Raw genomic sequence first — 23,891 nt, 5'->3', positions numbered from 1 at the left:
CATTATTCAATCCTCTGAGGGCTTACAAAGAACAGAAAAGTTGGATAAAGGGTGGATTTGCTTTCTTGCTTGAACCAGAGCATCATCTACTCCTGCCCTGAGATATTGGTGCTCCTGATTCTCAGGCCTTTGGATCTGGCCCGGAGCTATACAGCTGGCTTCCCTGGGCTTCTAACTTGCAGATGGCAGATTATGGAACTTCTCAGCCTCAATAATCATATGTGCCAATTCCTCATAATTACTCTCTTTTGATATACCTGTATATATCCTATTGGTCCCATTTCTCTGGATAACCCTAATACAAGACCTAATATAAAATAGTTATATGCAAACAAAATAGATTTTTTGAATAGGGAAACAGCTGAATTTATAATCTCAGATGCTATATATATATATACCACAAGTATTACTTTTAAAATGTTTCTAATTTTATTGTAAAATTTGGGAGTTTGATAGAATATCTTGTAAATGTAAAACTCAAGTGTAAAAATGACACATCAAAACACATGAGAAATAAGATACACTGCTTAAAGTTTCAACAAAGTGCACTTTAACAACAATATGTGAAGAGTCATGGGAAGATTGGCCTTTGGGAAGATACTGTAATCATAAGAAGACATGGGATTCAGCAGGTGCTTGGGAACCTCATTATAGTGCATTAAGATGCAAATCAAGTTAACTTCTTTCAGTCCCCATTTTAACTGAAACTACATATGTATCCCAAAAGAGAGTCGTCAACTAATGAGAAATTTCATATTCTAAACTACTAAGTACCTTGCTTTTATTTAATCTTAATTACTTTTTTAAAAAGTTTTCTTCTTTGCTTGATATAACCTTGAATAAAATGCAAAGATGTTGTTTACCTGTGTAGTACAGGCCTAGATGTTCAAGACCAGTGATTATGTCACTCTACTTCCTAGTGTTCAGGCCAATCAGAAACAAGCCCAGTTGTTTGCTTTACTTTACCACTTGACTAGTTTTCACAGCTGGATGTACCAAAAATATCAAGATGATAGGGGACTTGAGAGTTGGAAAATTTTAGTTCAGGTAATAGCTAATAAGCTTAGTGATCAATGCAGATAAAAAGCTACTGTTCCAGGAACTGAAAGTATGCTCCACCTTTCCAGGAGCCCATTAACAGTTCCTCCTTTGTGCCTCAGGAGGTCTATAGGCAATCAAGATGGGGTCTGAGCCACTGTACTACAGGGTTAGACTTCCACTGCCCAGGGCACAGATAAAGACCACTGTCCAAGACAAGGCTGAAACAATGCTGCAGCTTTTATCTGATTAACTTTGCCCCCGAATTCCAAACTCCTTACCTATACTTTTCTTCTTATAAAAAGGGTCAGTTTAAAATGGAATTTAAAATAGTCTGTTAGGGTACATAACCTGCTGTCTTCTCAAATAGCAGACCATCTGAATAAAGCACCCATAAAGATTCAATCCCTGTCTCTGCTTATTGGATCTGGTAGTGAAGATTCTTCTTAATTTAGAAAATAAGTTTGCCTATAACTTGGCATTGATGAGATCTTTTCCTTTAGTTTCTGAAAGCATGACTACTGAAGCAAGTAAAGTACTATCTTATTTGTTTCTAAAGAGATAGGAAGTAAGCGAAAATTACATTGACTATTTGCTTCCTCAAAAATGTACTCTCTTGGGGTGATTGTTGGGCTGTCTGCTAATGAATTTGAGAGCTTAATCTGACATTGATGTTCTTTATGCATCATTTAATTGTTTCATGTTTAATTGCATTACAACAAAGCCAACATCCTTGGCAATGAAGATACAAAGGATGTTTTGTAAATTCAGAGAAGTAGAACAGAGTCACATAGCAGAATTCCCCATAAAAAAATTTCCATGAAATAGATTAACCATCTCAACTGTATTAAAGACAGAAGAGGTCATAAGAAACCAAAAACAGCAAATTAATTAAAGAATTTAAGGACCAACAGTAGATCTTAATTGATTGACAACATATCATTCACTTCCTTTGTTTTAGAATAAGAAGAAAGGTTTTAAATTTTATCCTCATTTCTTCTATCATATGATAGATATATTATTGATGAAGTAATAAATTTCACTATAATAAAATGAACTTAGATGTTCATTCTCTGAGGTTACAGTGGTTTAATTTCTTCTGCATGAAATGAGAAATTTATTTTTAGATGACCTACATATGGCAATCCCAAGGGTAATATCTACATTTTCACCCTATGAAACTAACTTTTATTAAAATGTACAGAAAAAAGTATCTGCTATGTAGTAGACAGATTATGTATAATTGATAAATGAAAAACATAACTTTATAAATTGTTTTAGAGACTGGCATGAGGATGCAAAGAATACACTAAACTAAGATATTGAATTTGAAAAGAAGCATGAAATATTAAAATTCAATGTTCAATTATTCATATTTTACAATGCAATTTTTAATTAATCATATTTTTATAAGGCAAGATGTGTTACAAAAATGTTTTCTTAAATAACAAGTGGTGGCCCTAGAGAAAAGGTTTAAGGGTAAAAGAGGTGATTACATTTATGTCTATTAGACAAAGTTATCATTTGTATTAATCTAGAAATTATGATCTCAGATTAACAAATTTCCATTGTTGGCTTCTATAAGTTATTGTATTTTTAACATCTAAATTTCTATACTATCAAGAAACCAATTCATTTTGAAGTATTTCCTGTGGTGTATAGGAAAAGCTGAGTTGTTGATTTTAAAGAAAGCTAAAACATGCCAGAATTCTTATAATTGTTTCTACTACTCTTTGATTAAATAATTGAACAAATAAATGAACAAATTGTGTTATTTGCCAGCCCCTCTGGTGGATAAGCAATCCTTCCTTAAGGGTAGTTTACAAGCTAGAGCAAAAGACAGATGTGGGATAGAATTTAAATTGTGCTGAGTATATAGTGCTGTTGGATATAGAGCTATTCCGGCCTCGGCACTTGTGAGCATTCTTTGAGGGAGTGACATTTAAATTGAGACTCGGTAAATGGTCAGGAGTTAATTAGGATAGGAAAGACAAGGGAGAAAATAGGACTTCGGGTGGAAAGAAGAGCGGGCAAAAATCTAGAGGAAGGAAGAATACGGCATGTCCAGGAAACTAAGGGAAGTCAGCAAGGCTGGTGCAGGAACAGCAAGTGGGGCGTGGAAAGAAATGAAGCAAACAGGGGTCGCTACGTCTTACGACAGTGTATTAAAGGGTAATGGCAAAGTTCAAAGTATTGCACGATTCCCTCAAAATGATCTCAGAGTGGGTTGTGTCAATAGATGTCAGCCTCCAGTGAAATCCACTCTCCCTCTTGCTTTCTTCTCCTGGAAAGGTACAGGCTAAACCTCCCCAACACACTTGCAGCTAAGTTGTGCCATTGTTCTGGACAATGAGATGTTTGGAATGTCCCAGTGGAGGGCATTCCTTTTGAATAAAAACCAAAGCCTCATTTGGAGACATTATTTTTACCCCATTTACCTTTCTCCACTTTTACTGTCTGGTTGGTAAATAGGAGGCCTGGAGATGCAACAACCATTTTAAATCATGAGGATTAATTCCTGCCTGTTAAGGACGGCAGGAGAGCGGTGCAAAAGATACAGAGAGCCTGAGGCCAGGGGGTAGAGGATCATATTTGTTTTGCAGTTGATGTCACTGGCAGCCCCTAGCATGGCACACTGCTCAGATGGTGTGGCCACATGTAAATAGCTTGCCTGGGTTCCCAGTTGTAGGTGTCATTGAGCCACCTTTCCAGAATGGGGTGGTCTATTCCCATACTTATTTTGGTGTGAGACAAATAAACTCATGTCATTTAAAGCCACCAAATTTGACTTTTCTCGTATTGCTGCCAATCACTTCTCTAACTTTCAACAGTGTTGTATTTCACCTTTTTATGGATCTAATATTCTGTATTGAAAGTCTATATATTGCCTAAAGAAAAAATATTTTTGATAGTTTGCTCCTTCTCTCTATGTGAGTATGTAATTGCTGTCTGGGACTACTACTTTCTCTCCTAGGCAACGTTCTAAACAACTCCAGTGTCCTCTCCTCAAAAAGTCCATCTCTGTTTCTTCCAGGAAAAAGTAGCTATTTCCAGAGCTCTTAAGAAACCCTATGCATTGACCACTTAGCCAGCTCTGCTACAATTCTTTGTTTATATCTCTATCTTTCCCCATCAGCTGTGAGCTTCACAGGGCACTGTTCTTACCATATTTATTTTCTAACCCTATTGCCTAGAATATTATACTATTAAGTTGGAATATTGGTGCAAGTAAATGTTTATTATTCTTCAAATTACTTTACATATTATTTTAACAAGCACTATAGTGCTTACCATATTTCATGCACTGTTTTAAACACTTTACAGACATTGTATAATTCAATAATTTTAATACAACTACCCATTTAGGTAGGCACTATTATTGTCCTCATCTACTAGATGAGAAAACTGAGACCTCGAGGGCTGAAATAATTTCCCCAAGGTCACAGATCCAGTAAATTATGCAGCTTAGAAAAAAACATAAATAAGGATGTTTGTGTTTGAAATAGAATCTCAGAACCAAATTTTAGAGGGAAGGAGCCTTAGGAATGATCTGTTCTCTTTTTATATATACAGAAATATTGTATATGACATACAGAGTTATAGAGATATTAGGTAACTTCATTAAGTCAACTATTAATTAGTAAGTGTGATTAATATTTAACATTAATTATTATTATTAATATTTTTATATATTAATTATTATTTGTCATAATGTTAACTGGTGTAAGTGCTGAGACTTTGGTCCAGGTCTCCTGATTTACAGGTTAATGTTGCTTCTTGGGCTCCCCAATCTGAGTTTGCATCAAAATCACCTGGGAAATTACTGTAATAACACAGATTCTAAGGCCCACTTTCCGAAGATTTGGAAGGCAGACCTTTTCAAATAGTCCCAAGATTATTTAGTTATATAAGCAAATGTTTAAATTATGAGTCTGCAGTACATATGTATCAGTCTAGATTTGATCTGAAAAATAGAGCTGCTACAACTATTATGAGAATAAAGCACCTAATGGAGGCTTTCGTGTTTCAGAGGAATGGCCAGCGATGGCATCAGCCAGGAGCACTGGAGCGCGAGCGGCACAGACAGAAGCTGGGGAATCTGAGAAGCTGCCGTCATTGTAACAAGGGGTCTTCTGAGGAGGCTTATAAAGTCTCTTCATCTGGGTGCTACAACCTTCTAAGAACAGTGACTTTCACTTTACTTCTACTTTTCAAATTGTATAGAGAAGTTCCTCTCATTGACAAACTATAACTCATAGTCATATACACAAGTTAGAAGACTCTGGGAATGTCCTTGCCCCTTTAGAAGGGGGATTGGTGGTGCTGAGTGAACAGCACATGTGGTGTCCCCATGATCCTCAGCTCCTGCCTGCACATTCTTGTTTGGCCTCTTCCCCTTAAAAGTAGGCAGGCCTGTGACTTGCGCCTAACCAATGGAATATGGCAAAGGTCAGGAATGTCTGTGATAACATTTACATGATTACCTAAGATTATGGAACTACTCTTGCTGGAGTTGCTCTCTTGATCATTGGCTTTAAAGAAGCAAAAGGCTACAGATTCTACAGCTGCGAGGAGCTGAACGTTGTCTACAACCATGCGAGTGGGCAAGTGGCCGTTTCCCTGGTCGAGCTCCCAGGTGAGCCCCCCGCTCCAGTCACACTTTGATCGCGCTCCATCAGAGGTCTTGAGGCAGAGAATCCTGCGAAGCCATGGCCAGATCCCTGACTCCCAGGAACTGTGAGATAATAAATGTGCTATATTAAGCAGTACGTTTGTTGTAACTTACTACACAGCATTAGGTAACTAATATGATAGATAGCCTGGTGCAGAAAGCACCTGAAAGTAGATTGCTGACATTACTAAAACTTAAAATATAGAGCATTAGCTTTGGGAATAAGTGGTGGGCAAAAAGGGATTTTCAGAGGACATGGAAAAACAATGAGGTGCTTTATAGTGAGTGGCAAAATGCTTGGTAAAATTGGGCCTGATCTACCTTAGAAGACAGTATATATAATGAATAATCTTGTAACTTTGATTTAGGTGCTATTGAGGCAAAATACTGAAAGTGGGATCCAGTTGCAATTAACTACATTTGATATGGTACTGGAAAAAGGATTAAGCTCAGGAGAAAAAAAAATTAGAGTTTGCACGCAAAATTTATAGAGTATACTAATAATTTGAAAATTGCAGTGCTATAAATAGCACTATTTCTCAACAAATCCAAAGTGTGGCTACTATGGCATAGCCTCTGTTTAAAGACCAAATCAAGGGTGTGGCTGAAACAGCCTTTTTTTAGGACCTGGGAAGAGTTTAAGAGAATATTTAGATACCACATATAAGTAAGATAAAATGGTATTTGTCTTTCTCTGATGGTTTATTTCATTTAGCATAATACTCTCCGGGTCCGCCCATGATGTTGCAAAAGGTAGTATTTCCTTCTTTTTTTACAGCCGAGTAGCATTCCATTGTGTAAATGTACCACAGATTTTTTATCCACTCATAATGAACAAAATAAACAAACAAAACAGAAACAGACTTGTAGATACAGAAAACAGGAGAGGTGGTAGGGGACTGGGTGAAAAAGGTGAAGGGATTAAGCAAAAAAAACAACCCCAAACACCTCCAAAAAACAAAGAACCTCATAGACACAGACAACAGTATGGTGATTCCCAGAGGGCAAGCAGGGGAGGGAGGGCAGGTAGAAGAGAATGAAGGGGGGATAAATGGTGATGGAAGGAGACCTGATTTTGGATGGTGAACACAAAATACAATATGCAGATGATGTATTATAGAATTGTATACCTGAAATCTATATAATTTATTAACAATTATAAAAGAGAATATTTAGTAGATTCTTTCAACTGGAAAAAGGATTTCAAGAGAACCTACGTATATAGTCTCACAAAAGCCCAAAGGGCCCAAAGTGCCCTAATTAAGTCTACGGGTGGACTTTGGCATGTGTAAATGACTAGAGTCCAATGTGTGGAGAGCTGTATTTGCCACGCAAATGTCTGGCACACCTTTGCCAGACAAGACTAAAAGAATGAAAGATGTATTTGAGATGCAAAAGGACCTCTTTTTCCCACTGAAAAGCATACGTTCTCTGATGCCCTCCTCAGAAGTACATGTCCAAATTGGGGAAAAAGGAAGCACCTCCCAGAATCAGAGTGATGAGCTGGGGAGAACTATGGACCAGGGAGCTATTCCTGCGGAGGAAGTGGATGTTAGCGAAGAAAAATGACATCCTCCCGAGTAGAGCAAACTTAAATTTATCTAGCAGTATTTCAGAAACTGCGGGGAGCGCTAACGGCTGTGTGCCGGGAATTCTGCTTTTTGGACATAAATGCTATTGTAGTTATTCTATCCCTCTTCCACCATTGGATAGTAGAGTGTGGGAGCGTATAACTTGTTTCTTAATTTATATGTCTCTGGATCAAGAAGAACACAATTTGAATTTGAAAAATACACAGCCTTCTGTACTGAAAGACCGATGCCATAATTGGATGAAACATTTGGGGTGTCTTCTTTTGGGAGTGGTATTTTGCATGGAAAAGGCACATGCATATTTTTGAACAAGAAAATGTAAAGTGACAAATTAGAGTATTTAGAAAATATTCACCTTTTTTCACCCCACTTTCATTAGAAAAGTGTATTTCCCTGCCCCACTGTTATTGGACTTTGCATTGTATCTTAACTTGGCCAAAGGAACGTGGGCAGAAGTGGCAGGGTGCCAGTTACAGGGCTAGGCTTTAGGAGGCACCAAATGTTTCTGCTTGTCCCTTGGGAAGTTCCAGAACTTTCCAATGAGAGAAACATGGCCCTAAGTAGCTATTATCCCTTCAGCCTGGGTCCAGAATAAATATACGTGAATCAGAGCCACAGACCTGTGCGTGTCATTGCATGCCACTGGGTCTGGGGGTGGTTTGTCATAAACAACAAAAACAACAACAAAAATGTCTGGCATCATGCTTGGTTAAATTCTTTGATTATGTGTTACAACTTACTCATATTCTGGCCCATGTCCTCATTAGAACAACCAGTCCTCCTAATGCTTAATTAATACTTAATGCTTTATATACAGATTCAAAAGGATGATAGAAATTATTCACTCAAATGTGTACTATAACATATTAAGTACATAGGAGTAAATAAAACATGATGTATGCAACAAGCTCTCAAAGGGGGAAAAATGTATATATGTATGCATGCATGCATACTGGATAGATAGATAGATAGGGAGAGATTGAATTTTGACCACCTTATCACTGAATCTTCAATGTGTACAACTCCAGGGATAGGTGGGAAAGAAGGAGAACAGAAAAATACAACTATAAAGTAAAAAGTTATAAAGTTAGAAGCCAGGATATGCACCTGTAGTTGTACTTGGAGCAACTTAAAAGGGTCCTCATCTTTGAATACCTTGGATTGGGCAGAAATACACAAATTCAATTTGCTCTGACTTCTGTTGTTAATGTTGTTCATGTATTTCCTGAACGGGGAAAAAATTCTATCCCTTCTTGTCATGTTGACAGCTTTTGCTACATAAATAGATAGCTATGTAGGCAGATACCAAGGTGTGAACTTCCCCCATGCATTTTAATTGGATGTTAGGCTTGAAGTGTGGGATTGATTATTTAAATGGCAAGGGCGTCCATCAGATAAAGTCCAGACATGTACTTTAAGTCAGGAAAGTGGACATTGCATAGTTAACAATGGGACTAGTTTGTTGGACATTAGTAGCTAGGTCATAGGTCCCAGAAGCAGTTTAAGGTGGGGTATTTTGTGGTCTATAGAGAAAATACATTCTCCCCACATTCTTTTTTTCTCTTAAATCATCCCGGAAAAAGACTGCTTTGGAAAACAAACTTTGGACATCAAGTTTTTGCAGACCAAAGATAAATTCCTTTTATTTTTTTCCCCAGAGGCTTTTTTCAAGCACTCATGAACTATTAATTGACATGTGATTAATCAATTGATCAACTGATTGAACAAATATTTACTTAGAGTTTACACTGTTTACAGGCCTTGAAGCCATTGGGGAAAAAAGCACAGAAATGCTCACTCTACCCTGAAGCTTATATTTGATATACCAGAAAAGTAGTAAGAGGAAAGATGTATGAGATGATTATACGTTATAATGTTTTATAGAAATAAGAGACTGAAATAGGCCAAAGAAGTCCTCCCTGAAAAGATGAAATTTAAGCCAAAACCTAAAGGAGCAGAAAGCAGCAGACATGTGCATATGTGGGGTGGGGCGTGGGCAGAGCAATTCTGCAGAATGAAAAGCATGTGCAAAGGTCATAAGGTGGAGAAAAGCATGTTGTCACCAAGAAAGAGCAAGGAGGGTGATGAGCAAGGAGGCCTAAGGAGAACGGGGTATGAAATGGGGTTGGGGTGAGAGCTAAGGGCTAGGTCAAACAAAATCTTATAGGCCATGGTAAGGAGTTTTGTCAACGTGCAATAGATAGGTTTGAAAGGTTGGACAGTGATGTGATTGGTGTATGTTTTCAGATGTTTCTAGCCCGTGTGTTGAGACTATGTTGGAGGGCCAACAACGAAAGCAGGGAGACCAGTTAGAAGATTATTGCAGTAAGTCAGATGGAAGGGGATGGCGACCAGATTAAACTGACCAGGAGAGACTCGGTGGGTTTCAGGTATGTTTTAGAGGTAGATCTGATAAGATCTATTGGTGGGGGGAGATCTGTGTGATGGTGAGAGAGAAAAAGTGGACATGCTTCATGGGTTTCTGATTTGAGTAATTTATTACATGGAGATTATAATGGGCAGAGGTCAAAAGTTCCATTTCTACATGTCTGTGAAGCATCTAAGTATTGAAGTCAAATAGTTAGTTGTGTATATCTCCTGGGACTCCAAGAAGAATACTACGGTGGAAATTAAAATGAAGATGTCAGCATAAATATATACTTAAAGCTATGGGGTGGTTGTGATAGACAAGGATGTAGAAAGATAAGAGAAGGTCCATGATGGAGTCCTGAGGAACCTGAACATTAAAAGTTTAGTTTTAGGACAATGAGCCAGCATTAGAGAAACCATGACTAGTGTAGAAAAGAGAGACGTATGATGCAATCAAACACACATGGTCCTTTATGTGAGAGTAAACTCATGAGCACTGGAAAGTCCCTGTATTTACAGGACAGGGGAAAACCAAATTTCCTTCTGAACCACTGACTCTTACTCCAAAGAATAACCTCCAAATGCCCTAGTTTGACATTTAATGTCTTTAACAACCTCCCTAAGACATTTCCTTTCATGTCCGCATGCAAAAAAAAAAAATTCCCCTCTTAAGCCTTTCTCTTGAGGAGAGAAACATAGAAGGAATGGTTTTTGATAAGGGGGGCTAAAAATTTATGGACCCAATTAGACCCCTTTGAGAATGAACAGAGAGTTAGTAGTAGTAGTAGTAATAATAATAATAATAATAATAATAATAATAATAATAAAAACAGGTATAAACCTGGAGTGTCATGGGCAAACCTGGAAATCTGTGCACACAAGCTTTTGGCAATGTTGAAATCAGATGTTTGTTGTCTTCACTTTCCTCATTACTTTCCCACATTTCAATTTTCTTAGGATTCTACTCCAAACTCTGAGGGTTTAGGTTTTTCTCTTCTTGACGATGACAAGCTATTTTAACACTCCAATTGTGTCAATTGTTCCTGAGCATGACCCATGTTTCTTAGATTTCTAAAATTTTCCTAATAAAGAAATCTAATGTGCTTATTACAAATCAAATATAAATCCAAGCTAATTAGTGATTACTAATTGGTTAATATATTTCCTTTTTTTAAAAAAAAAACAACAGAACCTGAATGGTAAAGAAAACATTCAAAGACCAGGCATTTAATCCAGAAGAATCATTGTGAAACATTTAGACATCGAAAGTAATTTTGGGCATCCAGGACTTTCAAGCCCCATGTTTTCCTACTGTAGAGTTCTCTGCCTGTTGAATGTCCTTGTAGCCCCAGCCGTGGACTATATCAAAGTTAAATGGGAAAATTTAACTATTAAAAAGTTGGACTATAAAAAAGTTAAAGATGTCAAATTTACCTTGCAGAAAGGATTTATTTAAGCATATTAAAATCACATTATATTCTTTAAGACTCTGGATCCTTTTCTTATTACAAAAATATTTCTATATTTCTTGTCCCATAGGAAAGGAAGCCCTTCGGAGAAAAAAAGCCTCCATGCCCATAGTAAAGTCTAACCTTCCACAACAGGACATGGAGATAATTGCTTGGCCTTTTCACTGTTTCATTCCATCCTGTGGTTTTCATTGGTAGCTATTGTCAGCAATTCCCTTATGTGGTACTTACTAATCCAAAGACTAAGACTAAAGCCATTTTTCTGGAAGCAATTTAAACAATTTAATTCCTTTCCTTTGTATTCTTGGAGTTTGCTCAGGCCCCTCTCCTGATAGGCAACCTTTTGTGTGTGTTTGTGTGGCTTATTTTCCCCTTTGAAACAGCTGACTCTTAGTTTCTTTTATTGTCAATTAATTGTATACCCATCCTGTTTTTCTTCCACTCAGGGAAAAAATATTCTTAAAGTTCAGGAAAGAAAGAGGACCCCATGAAGTCTTTGTAGTTAAAAATCCTTAGCCTGAAATTATTAGGGTTTAGAGGTGGCATAAAAATATGTTTAGGGTTTTGGCTTGTATGTTATGTTCAGGAAGTAAAAGATTGTTTTATGTTTTTCTTAACAATTCTCTGAACCACATGCTAAGTGACTAGACAAAACGCTTGCATTTGTTCATTGTCACTAACTCTCTAGAATAGAGGAAGCTTAAAAATAATTACCGTGTAGGCAAACCAGGAATGACGAGAGAGTGCAAAACGGGTTGGAAGAAAATCTCTCATGACCCCCTTTGTCACTTGAGCCCATTCTGAATCTTGTTGGTTTTGAAAAAACTCTCCCTGTTGGATTGAGGGAAAATATTAGAGTAATGCCAACTGCCTACTAGTTTCTTCCTCTTCGCCTATGTTTGGTCTAGTTGCACTAACTGGGACCATGCCAAATAAGGATATATTATTAGAAAGATCACAAATCAAAAGAGCTGACTCGAATTTTTAAAAAAGTATGGTGAAAACTTAGCTCAAGTGATGTGCTAGCGTTGAGTGTCACAAAAAGGAAATGGAACTGCACACACAGGAAAATAGAGAAGATGAATCTTTGGGACATATACATCTCAATTTTGAGAGGTTCTCAGGAATGTTGTGGTTACACTACTAAAGAAGAAATGGAAAACCAGATGACAAGTTCTGTGTGAATTTGGAATGGAGCACATTGCAGTCAGCAAGGCTCTTGTCAATGAAAAACTACAGAATGAATACATGCTTATAAAAATGGAATTAAGGTACGAACACCTAATGGTAGATATAGTAGTGGACCAAGAGTGGGAAGAATGAGTGTAAGTTCCAGATTTGCAAAAGTAAATCCTCCCTCTAAGCCATATATTTCTGATATAAGCTTAAATCCAGAGATCAAAAAAGAATTATAAATTGTGTCACTATATGTATGACATTTTATTTTCTGGAATGGAGGTCAACAATTGTTATCAGATTATCAAAAAGGCTGTGATATAAAAGGTTTGAAATTTATTTGAGCCTACTAGGCACATGTTTATAAAATTCTATTGCAACAAGAATAATGGAATTTAGGAAATCTTTCGTTTTAATGCAACTCCCATATTGCCCAAAAACAGATTACCTCAGGTTTAGAGCTCCTACTACTCCAATCTGAAGCAGATATGTCAACTAGGTCATACTGGTGATGGAGCAATCATATCAGATACAATTTGAGTAAGAAACAAAATTAACATCTATATATAACTGACTTAGAATATCTTGCCCCCAGAGCTTCTAAAAGTCCCCTACTGTCTGTCTATGTTTCTCTGGGCCATTCACTGGCTCTGTTCTTCACAGGGAACTACAGGAGGTAAAGAGCGCTTCATAATTCTTTACACCTTTTCTTTGTTGTATAACCAAATGACCATTGATGGGAAAGTCTAAAGGAGCCCTTACGGTCATTGAAACCAGACTTCACCTGTGAACAAATGCTGCCTCTGGAAAATATAACTGACATAGAATAGCTTGGTGCTGGTTCATCCTCTGTCCCTCTCACAATGCCTTAGGGATGACCCTTTATCAGTTAGTCTTTTAAGTTCCCAAATTCAGGAACTTTTACTAAAGAAAAACCACATAGCCTTTTCATCTTGCTGCATGTTATGGTACAGATAATCGTGTTTTATAAATGTTTATCAAGTCTGTCAGTTACTAGAGATTGAAATTGGCATTTCTATTCTTTAGTCCCCAGTGACTCACTTATTCTTTGACTCATCCATACACTCAAATCTTTTCTCACATTAAAAAAAGTGTTCTGGAAATCAAAATGTATGCTATTTGTATTCTTTCCAAAATTAGTCCAAGAAGTAGGTACAATAAAGTTCCATGTGCTGTATCAGCACTCTCCAGATGGTAAAAGGAAAATAAAGTGTCAGATCTTCATTCCCTCCTGCCTCCCCATTTTCTGAATGTACAATGTAATAATGGTTATTGGTCTGAAAATCAGACATTTCATTAGCCTTTAAGCTGTACTGAAAACAAGAATTAAAAATATTAATTTGAGCCAGCTTTGTTTAAAAAAAAAGTCAGAGATTTTCTCCCTCTATAGCCAACTCATCCCTGCCCATTTATTTCAGTTACCTTCTATAGGGCATCAAATACCAAATTTTATTGCCAAATTGTCTTCTTTTTTTGAGCTTCAGACCAATGTACCAAATTCTCCTTTTGATAGCCACATTATAATTAGAGTGATGTTGTGAAAGGGCAAATTAACTTATGTCACCCTCTTGCTTAAAGTCATTCATCGACTTCCTACATTTTAGATATAATTCAATACTTTATTGGACTAGAAGAATGTATTATGTGGTACTGTTTAGCTCTGTGTCCTCAGCTTTCCTCTCTCTTCTCCATTTTTGGCAAAGACTGCATCAATATGCACCTTTTCTGTATATAAAAGGAAGATTGTATTTCTCATTAACATTTGTAGCTAGGTTGGGACCAGATGAACAATTTTCATCAATGGAGCGTGAGAAGGATATACCCTACTTGCAATACCAACATTTCCCATGTGATCCTTTTAGGTCCTTGGAAGAGAAAGTTTCTGAAATGGCAACCTCCCCCTCATTCCCCACCCCCCATGAAAAGAGTCTGTTCCTGAATCGCCACTTGGAGGAGAGACCCCCCAAAATCCACCTGACCTACTTCAGACAACAGCAAGAAATATTCATTATGTTATGTTTGTTAAGATTTTGTGTTACTTATTAAAACAATTGTTTTTTAAAATCTTAACTAATAAGCTTCCATCACAAGATTTTTTTAATATTCTGTTTCTTGATCACATCAAACTGTTTTCTGCCATAGAGTCTTTGTGCACATTGTTTCCATTATCAGGAATGCTCCTTTCATCTACTCCTTGTCTGATTACTTTCTTCTCACTTTCCAGCTCTCAGCTCAAAACTATACCCTATATTAAGTTTCTCTATTATACTAAAAACATCTGTATTTTTCTTTGATAAATGCATTAAAATTTGTATTGTATGTATTCCTTTGCATTGAAACAGGAAACTCTACACCCCATTTTTGTTGTTGTTGTTGGTTGTTTGCTAGTTTTGCTTTAGCCTTACTTAGTAAATATTTGCTGATGTCAGAGGTTGAGCGCTTGAATTAATAGTTTGTCACAAAGAACATGACGAATAGTTATTGACTCAGCTGCAGTGGGGAAACATGACTCTGTGATAGTTGGTAAAAATAAAGGCTAAAATCTCACAGTCCTTTGGTTTAAAGGTTAAAACTGTACATCCTCACCTATGTTGTATTTAACACCTCCTCATATCAAACTTATACTTGTTCTCTATCTTGTAATCCTAGAAGTGTGGTAGTTTCTAAGAAGTTTACCTGAGACATCTAGATCTTATAAGCGCAATGATATTTTCTGTGAAATATCAATACACACTAAATGGTTATCTTGGAAAAATCTGCATTTAACCGATGCACTGCAATTTCACATGTATAAGCAACTTTGATTCTTTCATTATGTGTGAAACTGTCTTTTTATCTTAGCACAATTTCATGGTTGATTATAATAATATGCCTTGTCATTCAGTATAATTATTTTCTTAAAAACAATATAAGTATGGGAAGCCTTTTTTTCTGAAATGGTTTCTTTGACCACGGAAAATCCCGGCGGGAGGAGCCAGTTTCAGGACTTTGCCGACTGCTGTGTACGTTCATAGGTGAGAAGGCAGCCAAAGTCACAGAGAGGCTTCTGAGAGAAAGGTTCTCATCTCTTGTCCCTCTCCTGTTGGGAATCATGGTATCGTGCGACTGCTTTCCCTTTGGGAATCCTTCCCAGTTATTGAAAAAAATACACATCTACCTTGGACATGCCTCCTCTGGCTTAGCTTAGTGGAAGAAAAAAGTTACTTTATCCTCCAGTGCAGACTTTTTCCTTTCTATAAATTGAGGCTTAGTTGAATCTAAGAATTTTACCTGACTGATTCAATGGCAATGTGGGAAGTCTTTCCTAAGTGAGTTGAAATATTCAACATAAAGCCTGTAAACCAAGGTAGATGGTACAACCTTTAGGCTCTAAGTGATGATCAATGATCCAAGTATGGTTATCTATCCACTAAAGGGAACCCTGACTTTAGAGAATAAACCCTCAAATGAAGATTGTGATGTACAAGGGAATACCCAGGGAATTATCTTTTCAACGTATATGTTTTTCCTGACATTCAGTTACAGAATGTATACAGAAGAAAACATTCTCCTTGGCTAGGCTGAAATATTCTGAATGTGAGCAGAAATTTCTTTGGTTAAGAATATATACAAATTGGAGACATTCACAAAATATCAAAAGGTAGAGTATGCTTATAAAAAATGATCACTTTAACTGTGTCCTAGCAAATATTACAGTTGAGTGGGCTGAGATGATAACATAGTTTTCAAACCATTCATTCATTCATTCATTCATTCAATAAACATATACTGAGTCACTCCAAGTCCTGAATACAAATTTCTGTATTCATGGATCTAAGTTTCTAGTTGGGGAAGACCAACAATAAATAAAGTAAAATGAATAAATTATGAGTAAGTTGGGAGGTAATAAGGGTTGCATATAAAATAAAATGGGAACAATAAATAACGACTTGTTAGGGGAGTTATGAACCAGTAACTATAAAAAAGAAGTTTATCTCTTGCTCATGCAACAGTTTAATCAGCATCTTCCCGCTTGGTGTACTGCATTGCTTTCCATGGTGATTCAAGGACAGAGACTCCTTCCATCTTATGGCTCTGCCTTGGCAGGAAAGAAGAGAACTGAGTTCAACTGGTGACTATTTTTTTAAGCCTATGTTTTGTTTAAAAATTTTTAAGTGTATATAGATGTATAAATGTATAAAATATATATAAAACATATAGATAATATAAAGATAAATAAAATGAATACCCCTATATTCTCTATGCAGTTAAAGAATCAGCTCTTATTGGAGCCTTCAAAAATCCCACCCAATCACATGTCCTTTACCCCAGAGGAAAACATGACCCTAGATTTCTGTTGATCATTCCTTCACCCTTCTTTTGGAACCTGCCACATATGTGGATATCTTTATTTAATGTACTATTTCATTTTCTCCTTGTTTTTAAATAATATATTTTGAAGATTATTGCATACGTTCAACATCAATTTAAAACTTAAACATTTTATATCTGGAATTTTCCATTTAATATTTTTGGACCCTTTTTGACAACAGGTAACTAAAACTACGGAGAGCGGAGCTGTAGATAAGGGGGTTTACTATACTTGGAATTCTAAGAGGGCACTGCAACTTGGTAGCGCCAAATGAGCTAATCCTTTACCATGTGCTCTATCTCAGTTGGGCTCCATCTCAGGTGCCCTAACTTGGCTAACTTGAGTCATTTGAGGAACTAATAGATATTTCCCCTTATCTTCCTTTTCTACATATTCACATCTAATTGTTTGTAAATCTCATCAACCAAATTTATAATTATGACTCAAAATTCTTATCCTCTATTCTTTAAGGATCTTAAGTTGATCTTTTTCCTTGCAACATCTTGAGAACAGGAATGCAGCATTTACATTTATATTTTAACCTGTGACTGAAGGTAGGAAGAGAAGAGCGTACATGTTCCTTCCTAAATCCCTAAAAATGGTATCACTCTTTAACTACATTCTTTACACTCTTCTCACATATATTCCTCTAGTGACTTCTCACTATGATGTTAACCACAAGCAAACTTTTGCATAAGGACAATATTAGTTTAATCTATGGATCCTCTACAATATCAAGATGGGGACCAGAACTGGTAGATACTCAATAAACTTCTTTTGAAACTGAATAAACCTGCATATATTTATTATTTAAAGCTTTGATTTTGAATAAAAAAGCTCTAGAACACTGATATATTACTGAACTAAACATTAGCATTACCTTTTTGGTTCATATTTGTTAAAACCCACTTTACAGGTTTTGTTTGTATGAAAAGAATATTATTTTCCCTTGTTATGCATTTCTAATCCATTTTATTCCCTTTCTTTTGCTTTTTATATCGTATTTTCATTTCTCTTCTCCTAAATTTTATTTTTTTATTCAATTTATTTAAACATTTTCAGCTTTTCAATTGCTAATATTGAAAAAAAAATCCTTCCACATCATTATGGAGAATTTTTATCTTGGAAAATGACCTTAACATTTTGACTTGTGATTTTCTGCCACTCAGTTCAACCGTAATCTTTATTTTAATCATTACTGTGACTGAAATGTGTAGATTTTAAAGGCTTGCAAAGAAATAGGAGCAGTTCCTTTTATTTTTGGCAGCTGCCACACAAGTTTGCTCTGTGGCAGGTAATTTAAATCACAAATACCTGCTGTGTTTCAATTTTTTTCTGAATAATGCTTTGTATTTTGAATCTATTTATGGCACACAATTTCATTTCTGGGATTACCATCATAAACTGATGGACAAAATGCCAAAAAAAATGTGGTAAAGAGGGTAAAATGTGAAGGAATAATGAAGCTAGTTGAACTTAAGTAGGTAGATTATTTAGCCTCAAATTAGGTGAACACCTAAATCACCCCGGTGGATGTTTGCCTTTAACTGTTATGTCCTCAAGCTCTTGCAGGATGAGGTACGATGCCAATTATGCTGTTGGAGAGGCCACTCATATTTGACCAAAAATCGACTCATTCTTACCCTTGTTTTGTGCACTAGAAACTAACATTATTTCTTTCTTATTCAATTATTTGGAGAGTGAGAGAGAAAATGTAGTCACTCTCAGGTTTATTTTAAATTTTCATGTGCATTTTTCCATCTTTCCAAATTGCTGTTCTTTTAAAATTTTGGTTACTTCTTCCTAGACTACCTTCAGGTCTTTTATATGTTTATTTAAAAATAGATACCAAACTTCATGCAATTCTTTAGAGAAAACATAACATATAGGGTAAAGAATTCTTTTACCTTTACATGGAGCTGTTACATCTTAGCAACTTTCTATTTTCATGTTTCAAAAGCATCAAATTATTCACTTACTAAAGTTACAGGTTTGAAAGTATTGCCATAATCAGTTATTGTATTTTGCAATCAGAATGTATGATATACATGTCTATGCAAGGAAAAGCTAAGCAAAAGAAAAGCTAAGCAAAGCAAAACAAACACCTTGGTGAAATTCTGCTACTCCCTGAAAAGTCAATTATTTTTCTTTGGTATCGATTCCTAGTCATGCAAATGGGCTTTCCTAAGAAGGAAATACTAACTGATATTTGGGACAGAGGGATCTTGCAGTGTTTTTTCTGTTCTTGAGAACAGCAGCTTTTGTTTACGTCTTCCACATTTCAGTAAAAAGAGATGAAGGAGGAAACAATGGTACTAGGATGGACAGGAAACATTTCGTCTCTACGGAAACCTTGTGTGTTTCAGGGACAAGCTGTCTCTTTTCTCAATGCTTTATCATAAAACCACTAACAGAAAAAGCAATGAATTTAAGGGAGAATTTGGCAGAGATCCTTAATGGGGAGAGAGCAGGGATGGACTGATTCCTCCAGTGACTACGAGTAATGAGATCAACAGTTCCCACATGGTGTTTTCTATTTTCTCATGCAACTCAGATATTTCATGTGTGCAATATTATTTCTGTTTAAGTATATCTCTTCATATAAATCATATTTAGCATCCTTCAAGCTAGGGTCTTCTGGAAGACTCCCATATTTCTGAATGTCACAGAAGCAGTGGTGCTGGTTGCTTTTTTCTCTGAACTGTTTTTCAAAGATGTTTGGCTAGTGAGCAGCCTTGGAAGATATGGATGTTATCTCTGGAGCAAAGTCCAGTTTTGTTTTGTTTTTTACTGCACATCATTGTCTTAGTCCATTCAGGCTGATATAACAAAATACCACAGACTGGTGGCTTCTAAACAGCAGAAATTTCTCACAGTTTTGAAGGCTGGAAGTCTGAGATCAGGGTGCCAATGGGGTCCAACAATGGCCCTTTTCCTTGTTTCAGACTTTTCCTTGTATCCTCACATGGTGGAAAGGGTGAGGAACCTCTTTTGTAAAAACATGAATCCCATTCATAAAGCTTCACTTTCATGGCATCAGCATCTCTTAAAGACCATGACGTACATTGGGCATTATAACTTCATCATATGAATTGGTTGGGGGTATGGGTGTTACCAAATAATGGATCCGTTGGGTGGTCCAGATACTGTTACCTAAATAAGGCCGCCCTTCTCTGGTTCCCTTGGTTCTAGGTCCTTTGCCGTTGGCCTTAACACTTACGGCTCTTAATGGTAGGGTTTGGTGAAAAAGGAAGGAACTATTTATTCAAAAGTTATACAGGTTTGATTAATGGCTAGATGTCACCCTTAAACCTCAAAATCCCTTTAAAACACCCAACAACACACACAGTCCTGCCTTTGCCCCTGCTTTTGCCCAGTCAAACTAGTCAGACCAGTCAAGGGTAGTGTCCTTCAGAAGAAAAAAACCTGAAGTCCGGGGCTCGGCTAGGCAGGCCTCTCGCGCTTCCCAGCACCATTGGCTGTGTCGTTGCGATCTCCAGTTCTTAATCCAAAACCACAAGGCACCTTCTCATGGCCCACTAGCAAGAGTCCTTTCTCCTCTCTTCTCCCGTGGTCTTCACACTGTTCACCTTGTCTGAGTAGCATTGTCTCTCACGCAGGCCCTGTAACTCCCTCCCAGTTACACCTTAGGTAAAAGTTAGGCAAACCTTCCTAGTTAGTCTTGTTGAGATGCAAAATAACTGTCTTTGCATATGAGGCCTGAAGCTATCCTGCTGTTATTGATATGCAAAATAGCTCTAAAGGCCCTAATGTATGTCAGGTCGGAAGCTGGCTTGTTATTGATACACAAAGTAACTCTCAATGGCCCTGCTCCAGGTCTCCCACCCCCCATGGCAACCCACCTTGTGGGGTGGAGTGGAATATCTTATATTTTTCTTGGACTCCCCAAGTTCTGGAGCCCAGTACAAATCCCCGCTTTGGGGGGCCCTGGCTGTGCCCTGTTACAGAGGAACAAACATTCAGACCATAGCACAAATAATAAAGATAATGTCTTCTAGGGAAAAACACAGGAAGGCTTACTACCTATTTAAAAAGATTCAGGGTCCCTAAGCTTGGGATTCCTCCAGTGTAAGTATCACCTCGCCCTCTTCCTTTCGCCCTGTAGCAATTGTGGCTTTGAAAAGTAGTACAAAATGATGGTGCTCTAGCTACTCTTATTGCTGTAAATCATAAACTGTCTGTTGTCTCCATCTCAGGAATCTCTTGTCTTACACCAGCAACCACGAAACTGTGTTAGTTATCGATCGGTTGGAATCTCAGGTCCCTTACAGTTCTCAAGAGGATCTTCACACTAACATTCATTGGAAAATAATTTATTAGATTCTTTATGCTTACAACTCCCATATTTTTCTCTGAGGGAATCTAATGATGTGACTCACCCTGCCTGACAGTGGTTGTTTGAAGCAAGAGTGGATTTATGCCTATGGACAGTCATAAGTAAATAGTTAGGAACTGACGGAGATTATGATGTGGCCTAACATGGGAGAGCTGCCCAACTGTCAGAATTCACCTGAACCAATCTAATCCACGGTTTTGGGAAGCATGGCTGTGAAATGTAGAGAGAATGGTAATGGCTGCAAGAGGTCATAAGCCAACAGATAGACCTGTTAAGCATTAGAATACAGAGGAATAGTTTCGTGCATCTTTAAGAGTCACTTTCTTCAGCAAGGACTCTGCAGCTGCCCTTGGACATCTGGGGAAAATGTTAATTCCTGAGCAATAATATATGTTTCCTTGCATCTCCATGTTTACTTATAATATCCCTCCCTAACTGAAAGGAACCAGAATGTGCTCCTGCTTCTCTTCACTGAAAAAAGACAAGCTAACGTGGATGAAAGATGATAACCTGCCTGACTGAAACTTGGACTCAGGATAAGAATTTCTTGAACTCACGGATTAACCAAACTATGCTTCTAGTATTTCCTGGATGAAAGGGTGTAGAAATCCTGATCTGACAATCAGGTATTAAATCTGCTAGCAACAGATGCTGCTAAAACATGAATTTAAACAGCTTATTTTTGTTAGTACAACATTAATATAATTTCAGAATAACTGGTTATAACATGCTGTGGATTTTCTACCTGTTGTGTTGCGGCACCTGTCTTGAGAGCCATCAGTGACATCCTGGAAGATTAATCACGTGAAATAGAACATCCTCAAAAGTCTTAAAAGAGAGGTTCAAGAACACAAATGTTCATTTTTGTGTATAACTGATAATTGTTAAAGTGTAACTTAGGTAGATTAAAAAACAAAGAATCAAAATATGTGGATTTTAGCAAGGGCTTCCATTTTTTCATCTAGATATTTCTAGGAAATATTTACTTTGACAAATATCTAGTGCAAATTAATAAATGATAGTGTACACTGGGAAAGGGACCCTGCAGCCTTTGATTCTCTGTACTAAAGTGAACGCAGTGCCCGAGTAGACAGGAAGGAAAGTTTGCTTTGCTTTCCTGAACCAAAGTTAATTCGAAATTTAGATCATCTTACTATGGCTGAGTGCTCAGATGGCCATGTGAGAGACAACTGACATGAGGGGGAAAAAGCAACCTCACTGTTTGGAACAAAATTAATATTTGATGGAGGTTAGTAGAGTAAGATTACCAGTGCTGGTAATTTTCACTAATATATTAGTAAGTAATTATAGACTATGTCCAAGGAGAGATTCTCTCTCTCTCTCTCTCTCTTTCTCTTTCTCCCTCTCTCTCTGTCTTTCTCTCCCCCACTTTGTCTGTGTGGGTGGGTGTGAGTTATCATACATATCCTGGATTTTGATCTCCTAACTTTATGTTTAATAATCTCATAGATCCCTTATATTGAGCCAAACCATTGTTTCCCCAAAAGTGTTCTGTGGAGTACTAATTATGTTACATGGAAAATTTAACAGGGGACTTTATTATGGGAAATTTAATATGTAAAAATATTTTAGAATAGCACATTTCACAACTTGACATTTTATATTCTGCTCTCATAATGCTAATGACCTAATTTAAGTTTCTGAGAACTTCTACACCATGGAAACCTGTTTAACTTTTTAAACTCAGTATTTCCCAATCTTATATAGGAAGGAGATATCATTGAACAGTATTTATTAACATCACATACAACCAGTGTCTGTCTAATTGCTTCTTGTATTGAACACTCTAAAAATCAGGTTGTGCAAAAGTTTCTTCATTTTTTTTTTTGTTACAACTATTTTAATCTCTGCCTTTTCTGGGTAGTGGGGTGTGATGGGGTAAGGGTGAAAAACCAATTTGAAAATGCCAATTTATCATATCATGTCTTTCCAGTTCAAAACAATTTCTGACAAAGATTTTTCTTGCCTCCAGCTCCAACCCTAGATAAACCTGGAATCAAGTGGGGACCTACTATTGCCTATGATGACCAAGGGCCGGGCTTGTAGCCTTGGACCCATAAGTGATCTGAGGCTGTGGTCTTGGCTTCCTCCTTGAGAGACTGACTGGTCTGCTAGGATTTCTGCTGGCACCTGCACTGGTGTCACCATGGTCTGTTTTACTGGCTGGTCAAAATCTTTGATGACTCAGCCTCACTTTGTTTTCACTGACATTGCAGATCTCCGGGTCTCGCCAGCCTTTGGTCTTTCAACCCTATGGCCGTGCTACCCGTTCGGGCCGTCCTGTGGCTTTCTTCTGAACTCTTCTCAACACAGCTATCATTCTCTCCTACTCTAGCATATACATGAATTTCTGGACCACATTCACACCACAGAGAAAGGAAACTGAAGCTATTTCTACCTAAACATCAATGACACCATTTACATATCACGATGGCTGTATAGGAGGCACAGTGGCACTTTTTGAGGCTATCTTCTTCCAGATTTAAACATGAAGCTAGGCGTAGCACTGCTTTTTGGGGGGACAGCTTTTCCTTAATCTCTCTGAGGCATCTGTTGAATCATATTTTCCCCACTCATTTTTGTGTTGTGCTTCTTGACTTGAAGTTTGACCCTGTGGAAACAAGGTTATTGGAAGTGAGGAAAGCTGTTTCTGAACTCCCTGTAGGATGGCAGAGGTAGTATAGAATCAAAAGCATAAGCTCTGGCACCAGAATTCTTGAGTTTGGACCTAACTTTTGACACGTGTAGCTCTTTAAACTTGGGCACGTTAGTTAAACTCTCTATATTTGTTTCCATATTTCCATATATAGAGAGTGGAAAAAAT

This window comes from Pteronotus mesoamericanus, unplaced genomic scaffold (assembly GCF_021234165.1).
Source record: "Pteronotus mesoamericanus isolate MK-2021 breed Mesoamerican mustached bat unplaced genomic scaffold, CSHL_Meso_final contig_68, whole genome shotgun sequence".
Classification (NCBI taxonomy): Eukaryota; Metazoa; Chordata; class Mammalia; order Chiroptera; family Mormoopidae; genus Pteronotus; species Pteronotus mesoamericanus.
This window is presented reverse-complemented; position numbering follows the sequence as displayed.